The sequence below is a fragment of the Pinus tabuliformis genome, chromosome 6 (genome assembly GCF_031772625.1).
Source record: "Pinus tabuliformis cultivar Carrire ecotype Pingquan chromosome 6, CPIR1, whole genome shotgun sequence".
Lineage (NCBI taxonomy): Eukaryota > Viridiplantae > Streptophyta > Pinopsida > Pinales > Pinaceae > Pinus > Pinus tabuliformis.
The window spans coordinates 1,572,233,047-1,572,243,772 of NC_142292.1; the positions used below are offsets into that span (position 1 = coordinate 1,572,233,047).

Here is a 10,726-nt window from a genome sequence, read left to right on the forward strand (position 1 = left end):
TATGAAGTAAATCAATTTCTATGTGGACACATGTGATGAGAAGCACTAGAGTCTAATAGCCAACTTTCAAAATCCTGAGAGACATTACACACAGGTCAACTTTCATCTATCATACATAATTCTTCAGCAGATAAAACTTCATCTATCGTACCTGAATCAACCTGATTTGATTCCTTCTTTGGATTATCAGACTCTTTTCATTTCCAATAGTCTTTCTTAAGGTGTCCAATTTTATTGCAGTGTCAACATTTTGCCTTACACTTCTTTCCCTTTGATTTTGATTTGGAAGACCCCCTTGCTTTCTCTCCTCTCTCCTTTGACCGTCCTCTGGCTATCATGGCTTCTGGTGCAATTGTCTCGATACTGGATTTCCTCCATACTTCTTCAGATAAGAGAGCTCCCACAACTAATTTAAATTTCAAAGAATCAGCAGTGCTCAAACTAATTGAAGTTACGAAGTGGTCCCACGACTCAGGCAAAGAACACAACAAGGTTATAGCTTTGTCTTCTTCCTAAATTTTAACTTCCATATTTGTCATATAAGTGTATTAAAAACATTTAAATGTTCTGCAACTTTTCTACCCTCCTTCATCCGAACACTGTACAATTGCCTTTTCAAATAAATTCTATTGTTTAACAACTTTTTCATATATAGTTTTTCTAGTTTTTCCCATAAACCTGCAATTGTACTCTCTTCAACAATGTTGAAGACAACTTCATCTGCCAGGCATAACCTGATGGTACTGAGAGCTCGGGCATCCAAGTCCTCCCAATTTGAATCTGTCATGCTAGCAGTTTTCTTCTTTGCCTCGTCTAGAGCTTTGTACAACACCTGTTGCACCAAAAAATCCCTAACTTCAGTTTCCATAGAGAAAATTTGTTATTGCCGGTGAATTTCTCCACCTCAAACTTTGCATTCATCATCTTGGCCATTTCTTTCCTCCTAGGTTTCAGTCTGTGAACTAGGGTTTCTTAACAATAAAATTGGTTTGTCTTCTTCCAACAAGGGTTTTCCAATTTTTCTATCCACAAAATCAATTTCAAAATTTTGTTCCTTAAAAAAAATAATTTTTCAAATTGACTGAAAAATAAATAAAAGAAAAAGAAAAAAAATCTACAATAGTTTTCTGGAAGAATTCCCTTTAATTTATGTTTCCTTGACAAAAAAAACCTTTTTTTTCAATGAGCCCTTTTCTTAAAATATTTCAAAAATCCTAAGACTGCCTCGAATACATAGAAATTTATGTACTTATTTTTTAAAAACTTCAGATCATATGCTCAACATAATTAAAAAAGAAACTGATTTGTTTTCTTCAACTCACAGTTTTCCAATCTGTCCACTCCAAACAAAAAAAACCAGAATTCATTTTTTTTTTATAAAAATGCCTCTGATGTTTCTTTCTCCTCTGCATTGGACCTTTGATTTTTTCGGCAGAAGCCTCTAAAAAAAACAGTGGGCTAGATAATCAGATTAATCAGCCTCTATGCAGTTTTCTCCCTCACATTCAGCGGCAATCCCTCTTCAACAAAAAAAAGGTGGAACACGGGCTATGGTGTAATCTGCTCTGTCAGGCAGTGAAATGACAACGTCTTTCATCATATTTGTACCAAACACTTTCACCTTTTCTTATGCAACATATCCCCTTCTTCACACAGAAATAGCCCAGCCATAGTGTATTTGAGGGTTGCTTTCGCCTTTTCTTATGCATCATCTCCCCTTCTTTCACAGAAATGACCCAGCCGCAATGCTTTCACCTTTTCTTATGCTCTTCGAGAGCTTGGGCTCCCAATATTCACGATGTCTCCTCAATTCAACTTGGCTCCAATACCAATTGTTGGCCCAAACAGCTAATTAACCAAGAACCAAGAATTATATAGATGAAACTGAATGTAAGACTCAGGTAAAAAAACACAAGATTTTTACGTCGTAAAACCTTGACAAGGTGTCATGGAAACATCCACGGGGAAAGGGATTGGATTTTCTATTAAACCAACAATGATTCTCCTTATTACAATATTTCAAGCATTCATCATTTTATAGGAGGCTCCTCCGTTACATAACAGTTGTTTCGTTATAAAACCAACTTGGCAGTAAATACAATTTTACACATATTTACAATTAGTTGTCAAATTCCAACACATCCAAATGGAAGTGCACTATCCAAGATGGTAGTATCATGACATGGTCGACTTGTATTATATTCTAATGATGATTTGAATCTGCTTCTTTACTCAATCAATAGGAAACTTCTTGCAACTTCTGAAACAAATGGTCGTATTATTTGCATGGAGCTTAGCAGTTGTGGTGAATTCTTGGTTTGTTCAGTGGATAAAGCACATATAATATTATGATCTATGCATTCACTTGAAATTGTAAGTGATATGATGCAATGGGAAAATTTATTTTGTCATTGAGTGTGAAATCAGAACATTGTTTCTTAGTCGGGACACAATATGGGAGCCTCCTCGCTATTCATTAGAAACTCCCCAGCAGCATAAGAGTAGTCTTCTTCAAAAAATTAAATCAAGGACGTTTGCAATAGGGTCACTAAGTTGGTGATTTATGGATTCAAAAAACAACATAGAATGGCCAGCTGAGCAATGGGATATAGTTGCTTCAAGTCTTTTATTTCAAACTATCAAATCATAGGCATTTGTAGCACAGTGTAGCTAAGTTGGAAAATCAGTTTTGGAGTGATAAAATGGATCCAGCATTCAACATACATTAGACCAACGAATCCATTGCTTACAATCGATTCAAGTTATTTTATCAAAGCTTCAAATCTCAAGAGTTTCCATGGTAACTATGTTGGCAGCTTTGTTCTCAAGTAATACAATGGATCTGGTATCCAAAATACATTGGTCATTTGAGCCATGATTCATAGTTTCTTAAGGTCCTTTTTCTTTTCTCATATTTGTTTTCTCGCCCAAATGATCATATGTTTGATTAGTATGGTGTAGATGGGCATTTATTTCTGATGTTATTTTAACAGCAGATGATTTCCACATGCCCCGGTTTACTCATGCAATTTTCGTTCTAAAGAAAAAAATACAAATCAAGTGAATCTCTTATTCTAATGCACTAATGGAAATATTCGTTTAAATATTGGTTGATGTACAAGATACCAAAATGTGACAGATATATACAACCTTAACTAACATTATAGTTTAGTTTGGTTGAGAAGGTCATTTTTCAGAACGTCATCTAGTTCCTTCCCTTGGATAATTTTTTTTCTCTCCTCTTTCATATGGTAGAGAACAATAAATGAAGTTGAAGAAACTTGGATTGTATTCACTTCACATGGCTTATGTTTTTTTTTTCTCTTATATAATTTGTACTTGATCCTTGCAGAGGTGGAACTACAACATGTTTTGAAAGGTTCATAGATTGATACATAAATGTGCCTTAAGACCGTTTGACTTGGTATTGGAAGATTAGCATAAGCTTCTAAAAGGACAAATGAGTGACCATGCTACATAAATTTAGTCTACACAGTGAAATTATTTTGTGGATGTTGGCAAGAGAGAATGATTTGGCTACCTTTTGTATCATTCCAAGTGAAAATAGATCTGGAATGACCTGCTGAGCTGTTGCATGATGCCTGAAACTTAACCTAGATACTTTTAACAATTTAACAATCAACTGTACATTTGTCTACTATAATTTATTGCCAAATTCTACAAATTATTTTAATCCATGGTGCAAGTATGTCTCTATGTCTTTGGTCAGCATTTCAAACTCTGGCTAGGGGTGCATGTGTATGGAGATATGTATCATGTGGATTTTTTTTATTTTTTTTTTTACTCCCATCTTTTTCAGGAATTCTCATAGATGTTGGATGTTGTACACTATTGTTTGGCCAGTTTTCACCCTTATTTAAAAACAATCTTGCAGACTAGAGAATCTAGCTAGTAGTCTCTGCAGTTGATGTAAATATTAATTCTTTGAAGTCACAAGAAACTTCAAATCTAGCCAAATTGTTGCTATTATAATTATTGGATTGTTTATATGAAGTTCTCACCAATCAGAATTGTCCATAATATCTTCATTTTCAATAGACTTTTTAGACAAGGTAAAGTATAAAACTAAAGTGTTGTTCTACATTGGACTTTAAAGTGCAGATTTTTACTTTATAAGATGCATTGAGTACAAGTCCTGTTACTCATGTAGTTAATTGAATGGAAAAATTATACTAATGATGTCTATCTATAACTGAAGCCAACAAGACTGGCATTAATGCATCACACGCAACTAACAAGACTGGCATTAATGCAATGCACGCAACTAAAGAGATTTACTCAAAAAATCTAAGTCCATTTATCATAAACGAGAGGCATAAGTTTCCCCAAATCAACATATGCCTTCTTTTGTTGCAGTTTACTTGCAAAGAGAACTCATGAAAAATGTTCTCGTTTTCTTTGTGATGAATGTAGCGTTCTATGGCATGATGACATTACCATGTGGTCATTTTTTTTGCTGCCGATCATGAATTTTGAACAAAGCTTTGGTCCCTTTATGATCCTAGCACTGGAAAAACTATGTCCTTGGATCCAAAAACAACGATTGAAGTCCCGGAAGATAGATTTGGACTATATTCTTATGACATTGTGGACCCTGATCTGATTATTCTTGGAGACCATATTGATGCTACTATAAATTCAGGAAATTCTGGGGAACCTGCTTTCAATGACAAGGGCTAGTGTGTGGGAATTGCATTTCAATCACTTAAACATGAAGATGCAGAAATTATTGGATATGTTATACCAACTCCGGTTATTACACACTTTATCACAAATTATGAACGCTCGGGAGACTAGACAAAATTTCCCATACATGGAATAGAATGGCAGAAAATGGAGAATCCTGATTTGCATATTGCAATGGGAATGTTGTCTAACTAGAAAGGTATTCATGTAGGAAGGGTAGAACCAACAGCTCCAACAGGTACCTGTTGGCTGGGATAAGCTTGTCGTTTCTATAATATCTGTGGAAACTGGAAAAGTAGTTGCAAGAACTAACAAGGCTCTAGTTCGAAGTGGGAGTTTCCAGTGATCCGAAGTTGTGTCAGAACCTGTGCACTTTTTGCAAGATGATGCATCAAAAGGTCTCGAGGAAAAATTGTTCAAGTTTGTTGTTTCAATGGGATCTTCTCGCTCAGGCATTCTTAGAGAAGCTACAATAAACTTGGGTGACTATTTGAGTTCAAATTTTCCAGTTTCCATTGCTCTGCCACTGAAGAAGTGCAATCATGGAACTATTGTGAGTGTCAAAATTCAGTGCCTTAATCGAAGAGCAGGATCTAGAAAGTTTGAATGATGTAAAGAAGGTGCCATTGAATAGGATGATCAGAATTCTGTTTCAGATGATATCAATAAGAGATATGAAGGTTCTGATCATATACTCGCTGGGAGTGTTGGATCCTCATCTGGAAGTCACTTGGGTTATAGTTTTCAGCAGACTAAGGATGGAGCTTCTTCACCTGCAACCTCACGACATAGCTCAGCCTCGACAGAGTTTTTATCATTTGGAAGTAGTATAGAAAATAGCTTACCCGGACGACAAGATTCAACTAGCTCTCGAGATGGCAGTGTAACAAATAGGACAGGAAATGGCCAGAATTCGTCTAAATCAAGCCCTTCATCTTTCAATGGAATGGGTACTGGTGTAATGGTTAAACCGCAAAATAGTTGCAGGAGTGATCAACTCAAGGTTCTCAAGGGAGCATAGAAAATGTTAACAGGGGCATGCATCTGACAACTTTTATGAGAGGCGATGACCATTCTAAAGGTTCCTTGGAAGCTACCGAGGCCACAATTCAAGAACTCTGTAAAGAAGCAATGATGTGGGAAAGGTAGAACCAACAACTCTAGTAGCAAAATTCTTGACATCGTAAGATATTCTTCTCAGTTTTGATGGAATTGATATTGCTAATGATGGAATTGTTCCTTTCAGGTGTGGTGAGCGCATAGGTTTTAGCTACCTGTTTTCAAAGAAGTACACAGGAGAGCATGCCAAAGTCAAAATTATATGTGATTTTGAGTATCATGAATTTGATATCGAGCTTTCTACTCACAAATGCCTAGTTCTTGCACATATAAAGGGGAAGGCTCCATCTTATTACATCATAGCTAGATTTGTATTTTTAGCTTTGTCTGTGCCATACCTTCATTTTGAATATGGAAAGGATTATGACTACGACATTCTAGTAAAACTGTTGGACAAGCTACTGCTTTCTATGGCACGAACAAAATATGAATGGTTGGTGGTGATTTCTTGAGTCCTAGTTGCAGATATAAATATTGGTTGTGAGTATATTGTAAATACATAGGTCCTGGCTTCCAATGGAGTGCATGTAAAAATCTCAGGCATCTTGCAGACATGGTGGAAAACTGTGAGGATGACTTTCTAAGATATGACCTGGAGAATCAATAGATTGTTGTTTTGGCAACAAAAAAAAAAATCGAAGGAAGCAACTCCTGATATTCTTGCAACACATTGCATAGCTTCAACTATATCTAATGATTTGAAAAGATGAATCAATTTTCCAAAGGTGATGTTCCTTACATTTTGATCTGGTTATTCAAATGAATACTTTTTACTACTTCCACGACATGATAGGAAAGATGTTAGGTTGGGGATATCAAGAGGGTACTACTCTCTTTGGTTTTGGCTATGACCTTCGATAAAGTAACAAGCTTCAAGGTCCAGATTTTGAACCTAAGCTCTGATACCACGTGTGAGGACCCAACTATAGGTCCTCTAACTACTACTACACTCATTCAAATAAATTTCTCTAATTTTCATAAGGAAAATTTCAAGTTTATAAAAAATCATAAGCATAACATAAACTAATTTAATCTACAACATGTATAACTTGTAACAATTTACAAAACTAAAATAAATGATGGATAATACCTATTCCAATAGCTTAGTTGAGATGCTCCTGAGCTCCATTCTCCTCTTGACTACCCAACTGGATTTGCCTCCTAGCCAACTAGGAAGTAATCCCTAGCCCAGCGAACTTCCACAGGTTCCCAAGCCCTCTGAGCCCAAGTCCAACTAGATGTAGTGTGTCAAAATTTAACAAACACTCTCCAGATCCAAGTTTGACCTCCCTCCTCTTTCTCCACATCCCTCCTCCAAAACAAGATCCTCCAAAACAAAACCAAATCAAAACCAAGACCAAGGATCCCCTCTCTTCCCATCATCCTTCCCCTTTTATGCCCCCTTCTCTTCTCCACCTCAACCACTTATGATTAATGTCATAACTACCCCCTCATCCTTACATTTGACTTATCTTCTCCCAAGTAAATTTGAGAGGACATTTTTGGGATGAGATATGAATATATAATTTGGTAATTAATTGGAGAGGACCATGCCTTCTGCCAAGTAAATTTGAGAGGACATTTTGGGGATCAGATATGAATATATAATTTGGTAATTAATTGGAGAGGACCATGCCTTCTCCCAAGTAAATTTGAGAAGACATTTTGGGGATATGGATATTTAAATTGGAATAAATGGAAGGAGGTAATATCCTATCAAAATTTAAATTTGAGGAAGTAAATTGGGAATTGAATAATAACAAAATTTATATCAATAATAAATTTATAGTTTCACCAATGTAGGTATGTACCAATATTTCTTGATAATTATAAGTCAATATTTTAAGGAAATTTAAACACTAGTAAAATTTGCATGATAAGAGTAAGTAGGGCATTACAAAAGGCTGCCAATGGGAGCTACTAAGAAAATATTCAATGTCATGATAATGTGTTCCTAGATTAGAATTGTTATCTAGATAGGATAAGAAGATAGAGTTAAATCAATTTTTTTGTATTTTTCACTAAAAAAGGGATACTTTTAAGATTTACTTATTTACTATTGATAAAAAACAATTAGTTTATGTTTTATGGTTGGCTCGATCCATGCAATGGATAACTCATGCATTGAACTTGGTCATGGAATTTTTGAGGATGTAAACTTATTTATTTCCATGTAATACAAGGTAGAAGGGGTTGGTTGTTTGGTGAACTGATTGGAGCATAACTGTGTGTGGTGTGATCTATTTTCAATAAATAAAATACTCAGTGCAGAACTTTTCCAGTTATCATTTAGAGATTCTTGTGGTACCTTATTTCAAATCTATGTTTCTCTTGTGTACTACTTGCTTTTAACTGATTTTTATTCTGTCTATTTTTGAAAGGTGCAATGGAACAACTTTTCTATGATTCATCATGCATGCTCTAGTACAACTATGTTTTACTATTTCATATGCAATGAAATGTATTATGCTTATGTTTATCTCGTTCTTCTAAGTACTCAATCATAAAATTAGTAGACATAATTCTCATATGCTCTATTACATGTGAATGAGTGTTTTTATATGTTTTATTCCCCAATTTACTGCAATCATTATCAATTCGAAGTATGTACTTGAAAAGCCTTTGTCTCAGTAGTTGTTTGATACATGCACTAGTATAATGAGTTAATAATATTTATGGTCACATGCACTAATTTCCTATATTCCTCCACCAAGATTCCACTAAATTTTACAAATCTTCTTTAGATCTGGTCTCTGTCAAATTATGATCTTTAGAGTCCTCTGTCTTTAGATTTGAGTGAGGGAAACCCCTCTGGCTAGAAAGGACTAGTTTCTAGTCCAAAGTCATCTTGTGGTTACCTCTATGGCCATTTCCTCAGCCTAAAGGGGTTTACTGAGTGTTAACAATTTTGATGCAAAGGCAAGCTCCTACTCATTATTACATCTGATCTTTTGGAGGCTCCAACTGACAAGAAGTTTTTACCTAAATTTTCTGCAAGATGCAACTGCAAGGAAGCTCCAACTCCCATGTGTTTTATGTATGTTACAACACACAGGAGGTTCCTACCTCAACATGCTCCAACCTGATGTTTATCAAGCCACTACTTGAAAGGAGACTACCATCCCTTGATGCAAACAAGAAATAATTATGTGTTGGTTTACCTGGTCATCAATTATGCATATCTCCAACTTCATTTCTACATCTTCTTTCCTTCAAATCTATTTCACATAAGCTTCATATGTGTCGGGTAACTAATGCATAATAGCTCAATCAGCTCTCGCACATTATCCCACTCTCTAACCTCTCAATGCCTTCCAAAATCACATATTTTATAAATATATTTTGCTGGATGTTTGTATCCCACATAGGAATATGAAGTGAATCGGCTTGACTCTTTTCCTTCCACTCATTCATTTCCAAACTCTTCATATCTTGAATATTAGAACACAAAAATAAATAATCCATCGACTATTAATTGCAGCCACATGTAATGATTAAATGCATCAACTTAATGTCAATGTCAAATAACAATATTTATCATTAATGCATCACAACAATATTTGCAACATATTTTCCCTTTCCTTGGAGTCTTGCCTTTGCATCAAACTAAATCGGCTCAACCAACAATTTCACAATACAACAAATCCTTCAATATATCAATCTTTGTAACATTATCAAAACATTTCAATGTATCACAACTCCTCCTTCTTCTTCTGCTCCTTTGCATTGTTGACCTTTTTCATTTTTTTGTTTCTCCTTTTCCTGTTGTTGCTCCTTCATTGTTCTTTGTTGCTACTCCTTTGCCTTTATTGCTCCTTGATTGTTCCTTGTTGTTTCTCATTTTCCTGTTGCTCCTCTTTCATTGTTCCTTGCTACTGCTCCTTTGAATTTCATCTTTTGTTTCTTTGTTACCTCTTCACTACACTTTTGCCTTATTTTCCTTATTGTTGCTCCTACATACCTTGTTGCTCATTTGCTTGTTGTTCCTTGTTTTTCTCCTTTTCCATCAATGAAAATATTGCCAACAATCTCACCCCTTGGCATTGATGGAAACATATTCGCCCCACCCCCCTTTCATTCTGAGAAGTGTCTTCCTTCCTCTGATTACCTACCCCTTTGACATCAATGGAAAGAGGGTTACAAATGTCTTGTATATTGTAAAAGAGTCCTCAGTCTAGCTGTCATCATTGCATTAATTCTCTATAACCTACAATGTCTTGTTCTACATAAACAATGTTGACACTATAATTGAATGAATGCCACTTCAGATGGCTTATTAGGGTTGCTCCAGATTGAATGAATGTTGCTCCATAAACATTGCTCCAAATAAGCTTCAGAAAATTTTAACATTGTAAGATATTGTTGTGAGAACACTCTGAAAGCAAGAATATTGTTGAGAGAACACTTTGCATACTATTGCAAGAAATCATTGAATAAGCACATTGTAGAGCACATTGCAAGAATACATCATCGCACCATAAGAAAGAACAATATCACCATAAGAACATTGAAATATGAATATGAACATTGTGCACCAACATTCCATGCTTACAATTCTTTTTCTATGCATATAATCATCAATTTTTGTAGATAAAATTATATAGAGATCTACACAAAAGCCTTCCCTACTTCTAGTGTAAACCTAATTTTGAGCATATGAGAAGTTCAAATAATAAAGAAAATCTTTCTATTGATAAGCCATGAATCTCATTTAAAGCATATTGGTGAGGGATCTATAAATAAAGGACCTTCAACATAGAAGGCACTTGGCATTTTGTTTTTTGTTTTCCAGAAAACAAGAATCAATGGTGACCATACAATGCAACCATCTCCAGAATAAAGAGCCAAATTTTTTCATGTCTATGTGAATAATCACACAAATTTCAAAAATATATTACAA

The 10,726-nt window shown here is 35.1% G+C and overlaps 1 pseudogene; it reads left to right on the top strand.

The window, feature by feature from the left end:
- Nucleotides 1-336: 336 nt before the first annotated feature.
- LOC149264795 (protease Do-like 9 pseudogene) lies at nt 337-6,536 on the top strand (annotated as a pseudogene).
- Nucleotides 6,537-10,726: the final 4,190 nt, after the last annotated feature.